This window comes from Lepidothrix coronata, unplaced genomic scaffold (assembly GCF_001604755.1).
Source record: "Lepidothrix coronata isolate B3197 unplaced genomic scaffold, Lepidothrix_coronata-1.0 Scaffold4, whole genome shotgun sequence".
NCBI classification, from domain to species: Eukaryota; Metazoa; Chordata; class Aves; order Passeriformes; family Pipridae; genus Lepidothrix; species Lepidothrix coronata.
Window position 1 is genome coordinate 6,711,660 of NW_016690184.1, and position 12,596 is coordinate 6,724,255.

The 12,596-nt window shown below is 39.1% G+C and overlaps 1 pseudogene; it reads left to right on the forward strand.

Moving 5' to 3' along the window:
* Positions 1 to 6,084: 6,084 nt before the first annotated feature.
* LOC108501775 lies at positions 6,085 to 12,115 on the forward strand (annotated as a pseudogene).
* The last annotated feature ends 481 nt before the right edge of the window (positions 12,116 to 12,596 follow it).

Sequence of the window (12,596 nt, forward strand, 5' to 3'; positions counted from 1 at the left end):
CCAATCATTAGCCACCCAAAACTGCGCTGTGCTGGGTGGCCAGGATCTGGGCTTGCATAAGTCCCTTGGATGAAGGGGATGAACCTGAAGCATCCTACATAAATTCCTTCAGTTCATCTCTAGATATTTTGCATGTAGCTTGTTTTGAATATTCTTTTCTATTCTACCAGGATTTTTTCACTCGGAGATGCTCGATTTGGAAAGATATTTTGTACAAATTTCCATAACCTCCACAGTATTCATAGTCATCCTACTTCTTATATACAAACAGCGGAGGAGCAACATTGTTGCATTAATCTCTGATAAGGAAGGCCTCAGCTCACACAGCATATACATTTCCTAATAGCTTATGCTGAAGAAAGGAACTCAGATTGTCCCAAGTTCGGGGAATACTGGTTTGAACACTGGAGAAATGGAGATTCATCTTATGTGGGGATAAAATTACTTATTCAGCTTAAAAAAAGCAAAGATGTCACATCCAGACAGAGGGTACAACTGTGCTACAAACACTTTAGGGAGAAAACACATGAGAAGAACTTTCCAAATTCACAGACAGTGCTGGCATATGAAGAAAATGGTTACTAAGAAATGAGATTTCCAGCCATCTGGAGACCAAAGTTCTGGAACCGTTTTCCAGAAAAAAAATGTACTAGGAACAAAACAAAAAACCCCAATCAGTTTTCAAAATAGGGCCGGATGTGTTTGCAAAAGAGGATTATTTGGCATTGTTTCTTACAAGAACATCCACCTCAGTACTCTACCTGCTGTTCCCAAGCTAAGGATAACCTACAGACATTTCTAGGGAATCAGAGCACCCAAAGGCTGTTCAAATAAACCACTGGTCACTTCAGCTTTCTATGAGGTACAACAAAACATTATATGCAAACAGTGCAACATACTCAGGAAAATATGTATCTTGAATATTTAATCATGAAGAAGCAGACAAAATGAAAGCTTTAAATGCTCATTTAGGGAAAAGAGCTATCTACAGCGCACAGCATATCGAAGGGCAAGGAATGCAATTAGTGCTCGCTGCTGTATTTCAGGAGTGCATGATCATTTCTTCCTAGCATGTAATTTACATATTAATACTGGAAATGCCATTTGTTTGTTCCTTGCATTGTAACTCTTTGATAAGCACGTGTCATCAATGCATACAAATAAGGAGCTTCCGCCTGTCTGACAGGAAGTACAGCCAGAAGTTATTTACAGAGGAGTCCATGTCAGTGTGTTTCACACCATAATGAATCACCTGCCTCATTAGTGGACACCTTTCCTTCCTCCACACCAAGCAGACAGAGAAAGATCCTGGTAGCAGAACTTGTTCTGCTCACTGCATGCCAGATAGTAATTCAAATCCTTTTGCTATGAGACCAACATACAGATGTGCTGGAATCAAGCCCATGTGCCTCCTCAAGGCACCACCTTGTACTTATGTTCCTTACAAAGAGCATAAGTTAAAACCCATTTTCTAAGAAAATCAAGCCTTGTGAGGGAAAAAGAAAGTCCAAGAGAGGGACAGAGCACAGGTGCTGGAGAAGCCTGAAAGCAAGGCTGTTCAACAGCTCAGCAGAGCCACAGCCTCCTGCTGGCAGAAGGTCTGAGTCACAACAGCCACCACCTGAGTGCTCTGATACAGACCAACCTTTGGTCACACAGTGAGCAGTGGAGAACAGCATTAACTTCATGTATCCAACAGAATGGATATAAGCATAAATATCTTAATATATTTCAGTCAAACTAAAGGTCCACTCATTCCTGTGACCAGTCTCTGGCCATGGCTATCAGCAGATGCTCTTGCCAGGAAACATGGCACACAGAGAGCCCTGCTGACCACTGTCTATCTTCCCAGCAAGCAGGTGTTTGAGCCTGCTCTCTGCCAGAGCTTGTTCTCGATGGCCTTGCTTCTCCAAATTTATCCAATTTGCATTTCTACTTTTACATCTGACACATCATACAGTAATGAGTTCCTGAGCTGTATTATAGGCTGTGTGGAAAAGTACTTCCTCTTGTTTGTTTTAAGCCAGATGTCTAATAGCACCATTACACTGTCCACACTGCACAGGCTGCGAGAGACAGGGAATGATCATCCCCAACCAAACTGCACCACATATATCTCAGTAGTCTCTTTCTCAGGCTAAAAGCCATAACTCATTTAATCTATCCATGTACAGAAGCTATTTCAAATTCCTGGTTAACTTTATTGTCCTTCTCTGTATCTTTTCTAGTTCTACCATATAATTTTTAGACAAAAGGATCAAAAATGAGTTCCCTATTCAACACCCCATATATGTAACAGTGACAAAGGTATTTTTATGCTCTATTCCTTTCCTTATAACTTCTAACGTTCCATTTGCCTTTCAGTTATCAATAATCATTATAACAATTTGTTTTCAGTAAACTATGTATAATAACTTCAAATTGTTGTAGCTAACAGAGCAATTATAATTTCATACATATATTTGGGACTGGTTTTCCCATTACTTAAAATATCTGGGCCCCAGACTTCATCTACCATTTCTATTTTACAGTCAATTAATATCAAGAAATCCTTCTCATGCTCTTTGCAGTTGGTCTGAGTTTTGTTTATTCTCAAAAATTTTGTCTGATCAAGTAGCACTTGTCACCACATCACTCACACCTTCCTCAGATCATTTATGAATACACTAAACAGCACAGAGGCTGGAGCTGTGCACACTCCTCTCTATTGTGAAATAGAGATCATTTACTCTTACCTTGTCACTTCTTTTATATAGCCAATTATTAATCCATGACATCTTAATCTCATCAAGAGTCTTTGGTTAAAAGTATTGTTGAAAGTTGTTTTTAATTTGTTATTAACTGCATCACCCCTTCTCATAATCTTCAAAGAACTAGAATAGATCTGTGAGGAATTACTTCAGCCTATGAAATCTCCTTTGACTCTTTTCCCTTGTGTTATATTTCAACCTATCTACTCTTTTCTGTCATTTTTTTTACATCTTCTACGGATTTGTCCAACACAAAAGTCAGAGGTACCATTCTGTGGTTCTCTGAATTCTCTCTGCAACCCTTTGATAAAAACCAGTGTTATATTTGTCACTTCCTAACCATCCAAAAGAAAAAAACATTTTAAACAGTAAGTTGGAAGGTACAACTAATTGTTCAGCAAATTCAGCCCTGGGTTCAACAGGTACATACTTGTCTCATAGTGCCTAATGTCATCAGTTTGATTCTTCTCTTTCCACTGACTTTTCTAAAACTCTTCTGGTGTCATTTCGTACTGAGACAGTTCCTCAGACTTGCCTCTTATGGTAGGGCATCTTGCTCAATGAATGTCAAATGAAAATAATTAATTTTAAGCTTAGTTCCTTGGGCTCTCTGTAATTCTCTCCTGCTGAACTTGAGTTGTCAATATCTTCATTCAAAATCACTTGCTCTAGTTCATATCTCTCATTTTTAGACTTTTATTACTGGTTAAAAAGTACTCATATATATATATATATGAGGTTTTTTTCAGTACCTGTGAACTTGAGTTTTCTGTGTCTCATGCTTTAATGGATTTTGATTTTTTAATACTGAGCAGTGAAAAAAGAGACCTTATTTGCCCACACATAATTAGCTATACAGCCTCATGTTTTATAGCATCTTATGCCTAAGTATAAGAAAATACTCCATCCCAGAAGATCTAACCATCTCAATGATGAAAGATAATAGCACAAAGAAAAAATTCAAAACAGCTAGTACTTTTATTCTTCTGTAAATTAGATGTTCCCTCCCCCCAAAAACCCACTGTATTTAAATTAGAAGACTAGACTATATTATTTAGGCATAGTCTTAAATGAAGAAGGAAGATTTATGTTTCTGCTCTGGGTTTATCATAGGTCTCTGTACAAACAGCAAATGTTCAATGTCATATTTATAGTGCCACATGCTGTGATTTTTCCTGTCTGAGAAACTCCAGGGAATATGCCCTCTGCTCATCTGCAGTTGTAAAAGTATTTAAGCTGCCATTTGTACAGTGAGCCAATAGAAGGGAATGAAAGCACTAAACCATCCTTTTAAAACCACCAGCATTTCAGTGCTCACTTACAAAAAAGAAACACAGCATTATCTCTCTCCAGTGACACTTCTGGTTTCACAAGATATCAACATTAGCTATTGCTTTGATGATGAAGCTGACAAATGTTTCTGTTCACAGTTCAGCATTCCCAAACATTTGTCACCAGCATTTGCTTCTATTTACTTGTAATAGTTTCTAGCAGCATTATGACTACACCTATTAACTCTAATGGTAATTTTATCCAGGCCTTTTAAAAAATAAGATGGTGATCTTTTCAGACATATTTACGATCATCTGTTGACAAACTTCTGACTTTAAACAGGCCTACTTGGATATTTTTATTTGATATAGTGTTGTATAATACAAAGCATTTTTAATTGGGCTCCCTCAGGAAATCCACATGGGGTTGTGTTCATCCTCAGCTGCCTGGCTGCTCCTTGCCTCTGATGCCCCAGGCAGTCAACCACCAAGCTGATTAACCACCTGACTCACCACCCAGGCATCAACAACTCAGAATTACTGTTCTGCTCATCTCTTACCCTGCACACCTCCAAGTATCTGACAATAAAGAGTGGGAGGGAAAGCGTATATAAATGCACAAATACATACACATATATGTATATCTGGGGATACCGAAAAAGAAAGTTCATCAAGGAGTGCATTGGTTATAGCTCACCAAGGACAAACTGTCTGCACACCTTAGGAGCAGGAACACTGAGGAAGCTTGGTGTTTTGCTCTAAGGGAGACCTGAAACAAAGGATGGAGTGGCACAAAGGTGCTGCAGTCATGCTATGTCTAAACCAATGCACATATGAAACAAAGGATGGAACAACACAGCATTGTTGTGATTATGCTCCATTGAAAACAATGCAGCTAATGGAAACTATGCCAAAGAATGATCCAGATGGGAATCAAAAGTTGAACTTTACTTCATTAACTCAAAAATACATAATAATCTTTATACTCTACCCTACACATGCTAATGATTAAAGACACTCAAACTCCACCTAAACATGAAATAACATCAACCGTAACTTTACCTTTTCCCCTCCCTCAAAGAAAATAATATAAATATAGCTTAAGTGGAGAGGGAGATCAGAGAAGGCTCCATCATAATTACTGAGATCAGCTGATGGGCTGAACCTGACTTCTCCCCCATAGGGATGCCAGTTGGGTAAGAGCTTTTCTGTATATCACTTCAATACTGAGAGGGTACTGAGAGGGTACTTCTGCTACCCAGCTGCTGATATTTGGGAAGAGGAACCTCATTTTCTTTGTGAAGAACATTGGATGAAATAAACTTACAGGAGAAGGCTGAAGGTGGGGAAAAGGGCCCCCGTTCTCAGTGTCTCATCCCTCTGCAGTATGGGCAAACAACAACCGAACCTGGAAAATTCTGAGAGTTCATAGAGCTACCACATTGAGCAGCACTGGGGAAGCAACACCATGTACTGGGATGTCTCACCTAAGTAAATGTTCCTCCAGATATGAGTACTTGTTTGTGACTCATGTCAGCCCAAAAGCCCCAGCTGCCAAAATCTATGATCCTATCTCACTGCTAACCTAAATGGGACTACTCAAACAGCTAAGGACTAATTGCACAAGAAAGGATTGCTTGATGAGGTTCTTAGATTTGCATGTGTCTGGTCAAATCATCAATTAATGCAAACTAGCACAGCTTCAATGAAATTAGGTAAGTTATGTGTAAGGTCTGGCTTCTACTATTTGTGTATTTCAGAGGGAAGGTAATAGAGACAAAGAGATTTTGCATGAGACAATTATGTCTCCACTAACATACCACCAATAGATAAAGTAGGCTGGTAAGGCATAATTTATTTGGATTTTCATTACATTCTTCTTAAGGCTGTTAAGCAAACTAATTAATGATGGGTTAAATGTCAATCCCATGTGCTGGGATTTGAAACTGATTTTAAAATGACAAAGGCAGAGATTTTAGGCATGCAAACGGTAAGAATTTACAGGGAGCTGTAGAGGGGCAATACTATTTAGTATATTTAAGTTGTTAGTAAACAATCACAAGATGATTGTCTGGAATTCTTCGGATGACAGAAAAATGTTGAGATACATCAAGTTTGAAGCAGGTTTGAGGAATTAAAAAGGATGTAAGTACCTAAGTAGGTAGCTATCATCTCTGTCTAAGACAAAGTGACACTGGAATACCCTCCTCTTAGTAAGAGCAAGCATTGTCTGTCACCAGCAGTCCTGTCCTTAAGAGCAGCTCAAGCAATTTAAAACAAACCTCAGCTGATAAGTGGGAGAAGCCCATCTCCTTTCACTGAAAGCATCAGTTTTTGTGGTCATTACTGAAACACGAGTCAACAATGGAGCACCTCTCCTATGAGGAAAAGCTAACAGAGTTGAGATTGTTCAGCCTGGAGGAGAAAAGGCTCCAGAGAAATCTTATTATGGCTTTTCAGTACTTAAAGGGGACCTATAAGAAAGACAGAGAAAGACTTCAGTAAGGTTTCAGTAGGGTAGTAATAGGACAAGGGATGATGGTTTTAAACTGAGAGTAGTTTAGATTAGATGTTAGGAAGAAATTCTTTACCATGAGGGTGGTGAGGCACTGCCAGAGGTTGCACAAAGAATCTGTGGATGCCCCATCCCTGGAAGTGTTCAAGGCCAGGTTGAGTGGGGCTCTGAGCAACCTGGTCTAGTGGAAAGTGTTTCTGCCCATGGCAGGAGGGTTGGAACGAGATGATCTTGAAGGTCCATTCCAACTAAGCCATTCTATGATTCCATTCCCTTCCCCTCTTCTCTCTACTTTCCCCTACTATAAAATCTCTCTGGGCTGGACCACAACTGTTGCACATCTGTTCACAGAAACCCTTTGCAACTGTAAGTGTTGATCTAGGAGAAGCAGCTGAATGTACAGCTGAGTCACAACAGTTCTTTTATCAAATTTTCTCATGGCTACTTCACATTTCAGGCACAACAGCTTCAGAAGATGAAGGAGTCTTGCATACCAGCATTTATACAAAAAACTTTTCTTCCTCACTGCCCTTGAGTCTTGTATATCTGTGGGAGATGTATGGTATATAATAACAGCAGTGCTGGGGAAGTTCAGTCAGTCACAGCTTACCCACACAGGTAAATGCATTTTATTAACTGTAAGCTTTTATTTTCTGTCTTGAGTTCACAGGAACCTCATGTGACATTTTTCTAAGGAGAAAATGGAATTGAATGATCTTCCAAGAAAAAAAACAAACATAAAACTCACTATTAATTCAGCTCTATAAAATGCAGAACACAGGTCCAAAAGCCAATTTAAAATCTTCAACATAAGATCAAAAAATACTACAAAGGGGTGTAAGTATTTTTAAACAGGAAGATTCTCTTCAGGAGTCAAACTACTTCACAAGTTGACAACTTTCTATGTTCATAACCAGCATCTTCCCTTTGAAGGAACTTTTCACATTGAGATCTTATGGAATAACTCAACGCTACAAAACAGAAAAGCACTATAAATTATGCTTATTATTTTGAGAGCTACAAAAATACAGTCACAGATAAAGATCTCAAGATGTGCATAGCCTAAAAAAAATTACTAGTCCCTGCCTTACAGAATTCTAGCTGATATATAAGTGGACAAAAATGTACAGGAAAGCAACGTGATAATAAGGAAAGAGAAACCCATTAATTAGTGTACTGTTTTGTGGGGTCATATACAAAGAAATAGCAGGTCAACCAGGTATTTGTAAAAGGTCCCCTTAAACCAAAGTGCGGTTAAATTTGAACAGGGATATTTGAAAAAGAATACATGCGCTGTCAGCACATGCCAAATGCAGCCTCATTATCTGAGAACAACAAGGTAGAGAAAGAAGGAAAATTCCAAATTTAATCAATGATAGAGTTTTTTTTTTAAAAAAAAGTATTGGTAAGTAAATCAGTCAAATGGCTGAACCATATGAATATAAACATACATTGAGACACTGAGAGATATCAGCAGAAGAAAATTCATAGCATTTTAACATTCCTGTGATATAGCAGGCAGTAGGTGTATTAACTTAACTAAACTTAAAATTCCAAACACATAGCAAATGCAAAGCTCAGGTTCTTCATAAAATCAGACAAGAAGTGGTGTTTAGACTTCTCATTAGGCTTCTACACAGAAGTGAATTTCACACGAAATTTATATCATGTGCATACATCCATTTCTCTTGCATGTTTGTACCCACTGCAGAGAACTTTGTGGATGACAGAGCTTCCCAAAGACATAGGTGCTTTGCAGTTAACTTGCAAAACACATTCCTAAGTTTGTGCAGAACGTGTGGCGAAATCATGGTGTTATTTCTTTGGCATCAGTTAACAGCTCTCTGGAGCAAAACACACAGTTATGGTTGCTCATGATACCCATCATACCAGTAAGTTGTACTATGGATAAGTCAAAGGCATGAAGTTATCAAAAGACAAATAGCAGCTATTTAGACATAAAATAAGAAAAATTTCATCCTAATTAGTTAAAAATAGAAAGACAAAAGTGTAAGCAATAAAAAAATCTCAAACAATTGTTGTGAACTCTACTATTGTCTTTAGTACCTTTTCCTTTATTTTCACATTGCACTTTAAAAATTTATTTTTTTTATAAAAGGGTGCTGGCACTTCAGAAAAAAATAAATGATCTGGGGCTATTTCCATGACTCCTGGAACTTACCTTATGGGATTAGCTGCCCAGACATGACACTGGAAATATGGGTCCTTCAAAAGAGAGTATACCTTTATTCAGGTCTAACAGCATGATATATTTGCTGCTTGGAAGGAAGGATTTGTTCAGTGACACTATTGCAACCTGATTATGTGACACTGCGAGGTACCAGGAATAAACAGACATCAAAGACAGCACCACAAATGGAAGAACAGCTGAAAACTTCAGAGACACTGAAAAAAAGGGGAAGAAAATTTATGGAAGAGACCTAACCAGCATGTGTTTCCAAGTAACGTGTGCCACAAAAGTGGAAGGATTGTCAAAGAAGAAGTTTAAGTCTGACAATCTTTTAACTGTGAAGAACTGGATGCATTTCACAAGTTTTCCATTAACTTGGGCAGATAAAACTACAGCGTGAAGGAACTTCACCTTTCATGCAAAACTGTCACTTGTGGCTGGCTGGCCCAAAGCTGGACACTCCAGGGCTGGGCAAGCTGTTTTGCTCTTTTCCAGCACCCCTGTCCTACAGAAATGTCTTAACAATTAAGTCAGTCCCATTCAATTTTAGCTAACCTTTAAAAAATATGTAAATAGCAGCCCCTTTCCTTCTGTCCCTCTTCTCTTCCCATTAACATTTGCCAGAGCATACCTTCTGGCTAGGACACTCACCTAGGTGGTGGGAGGTGTTTAGAATTCTTTCAGGTGGAGAAGGGAATTGAATTGCATCCTGTGTGGAGTATTCTGCCCACTCAGAATTACACTACAAAGATTATATGTAAGGAAGTCGCTTCTACTTTCTCTAGTTATGTCTTATAAGAGATGACTATTGTTCCACCTCTGAAGAAAAACAACTTACTTCAGTGTGTCTGGAAAGAAGCACTTTCCTGGAGGCACAGGTTGGATAACTATGAGTCCAGGCAAGGATGAGGATGTGAGATGGAAGGTTATTTCCCATTGCCCCTCATAGGGATTTTGAGACAACTTTCCCTTCCAAGTGCTGACTGTGAATTCCTTGTGAGGCATCCTTGAGGGGCAGAGGACAGGCAATGTAAGGTTCTCTGCTGTGGATTCCTGTGTGGCAGTAGGAACTTTAAAGCTGGACCATACGCAGTGACACTCAGTTCTCCAGCACCCAAATCTGTTGGTGGACCTGGACCAGTGCTCACGTCACTGTATGGTATCTCCTGGAGAACCCCTGAGGTTGGCATTGACACGCTATGAGTAGAGTGTACAGAAACCTACATTACTGCTGCTGGTGCCACATGGGAATTGAAAAGGATTTCTGTCACTGCTGGGACCAGGCAGTCTAACATTCTTTGTGAGCTCTGTGTTTTCTTTCTTAAAAAACATTAGGATAATGATGTTTAATGCTTCCTGATTTGCATATAACTAACCTACATTGTGTGGTAATTTTTGCCTTATTTTCTTACATTTTATTTCTATTGTTGCCATAGTCTTTTGAGACTTGCCATCCATGCCCTGAGCATTAAAGAACTCACTAAGATGCCACTTATCTTAATTTTCTTTTGACATATTTCATATACAAAGTTCCCTGCATAGTGACAGGCTCAGTATTGTTAAAAAACAGCAGGAGGAAAACCCAATTAAACTTCCAGTTTTCCACCAAGCGAGGCACATATGCAATATGCTTGCCAGTTGACCTGCTCTGTCCTTGCCTGTACAGGGCATATCTACAAGAAGATTCTCCCCTGGGGGCACAGCCTGTCCCAGCCTAAAACTCTGCTACCTTTCTGCAGAAGGGAAATATAAATAAAATATATCCATAAGGGCTTTCTTCACCTCAAATTTATATATTGAATTTACATTAAAGGGTAACATTTCAGAAGGCTCTCTAGACCTCTGAAAGCTGCCTGGGCTTTAGGTTGCAGCTACTTTAAACACACCAAAAGAGTTACAGTTTACCACATTGTTCAGACTATTTTGGTATGTAACTCCTTCATACATAGGTAATAATTTAATATTCACACATGCAGAAGGAAGACTGGACAGATTTATGTTCATAGAACTGGACTGCTCCTTTGCCATCCCATCTGCTCTTCAAAATCAATCACATTATGGAACTCTCCATGTGATTCATAGGGAACCCAAACTCTGATTTATAGCAGACCTGGGGTGCCATTTGTCTCCTACCACTTCAGCTGTCCAGAAGCTCAACACTTTTAGCAAGCAAGTCTTCTCCATTTCCTCCATACTCAAAGGAATATTTTTTGATACAGGTATCTTTCTGCTCAGTCATTCATCAGCACCTCCTGTTTCAGAATGGGCTGAGTCATTTTCTGTCTTTTTCTCAGTCAACCAATTAAGAGCCTGGATCACTTTCTTACTCAACAGGTAATTTCAAAGCAATTAACATTAGAACAGATGAATCTTATCCTCAGTTCATCAATTCAGGTACTATTTTTGTGTCAGGAATGACACTGTGACATAAATCCCAGAGAACTGGGGTAAAGTAATACTCCTCTGAGATCTGGCTTCAGCTGGGATAGAGTTAATTTTCTTCTTGGTAGCTTGTACAGTGCTGTGGTTTTAGATTTAGTATGAAAATAATGTTGATAACACACTGATATTTTGGTTGTTGCTTAGTGTTTACCCTAAGTCAAGGACTTCTCATAGAACAGATTCTCTGCATTAACGAACAGTCGAAGTATTGCTGATGGCTATAAAGATGAAGAGGAGAGACTTCTTGAATGTGTATGACAGACATGGAAATTTGAGAATCTTCAGGACAATGGACAGTTTCATCTTATTCAACAGTGAAAGAAAAGCTGAATGTCTCAGGCTTTTCAGATTTCTCTCCAGAACAGTTCCATCTGGAGTGTTTTAACTGCAGAGCAAACAATAACATTCAGAACTATATAAATTCTGTCCAACCAAATGGACAATGGACAAATCAGTTGCCTCAGTTGGAAGCTTTAAATGCATCAACAAAAGCGGCTTTGCTATCTGAATTAAAGAACACAGTCACTCAACCCTTGCCTTCCTTTGGATTGGAGGACAGCAAACACCAAACTTTGGGCTGCCAAGCTTTCCTGTGAACAGCCACAGTAACAGTGCCACCAGTTTCTCCTTTACAGTGAGTTCCAGTCTTGCCAGTGCATCACAGTTTGGAATTGCTCCAGTTTTTGAGAGCATGTCTGCTGGTTGTAATCCTCCTGCATTTGGAGTGATGCCCTTGCCTGGCAATTCTTCCGTGGTGAACTCTTCAAGCAACACTGTGCTTACAGCCTTTGGAGCTTTTAATGCAGCAATAGCAACTTCTGCCTCATGTTCAAGCAGTACTTTATTTGGACAGACTGACAGTGCCTCAGGACATATCACATCAGTGTCTTCTGCAGTCACAACCATTACTACATCAGAAAAGTTATTTACACCAAAGAGTATGTGAAGAGTTGAAACAATTTGAAGCAAAAAAGTTTACAATGAGAAAGATTCCTCTTAAGCCACCACCACTATAACTTTTAAATGTTTCAGACTTTTTAAGTTTATTTTGAAATAATGTGGTTTTGTAACACCTCTGATAGCTCAACTACACAATTTTGTGGTTAAGTAATGAAATAAAATGTTTCAGTTTCAGTTCATTTTTGTTTCATCTCTAAGTCTTCTGCAATAGTAAACTCTCAGGGAAAAAAAAATTAGCAAGCCCTGGTTGGATGATGCTTTGAGCAACCTGGTCTCATGGAATGTGTACCTGCCATGGGGGGTGGAACTAGACGATCTTTAAGGTCCCTTCCAACCCAAACCATTCTATGGTTCTAGGACTTTTTTCAGTTCCCCATGCTCTGCCAGTGAACGGGTGCACAAGAAGGCAACGAGGCCAGGACAGCAGACCCAAACTGGCCACAGGGATATTCCATACTACAGAATGT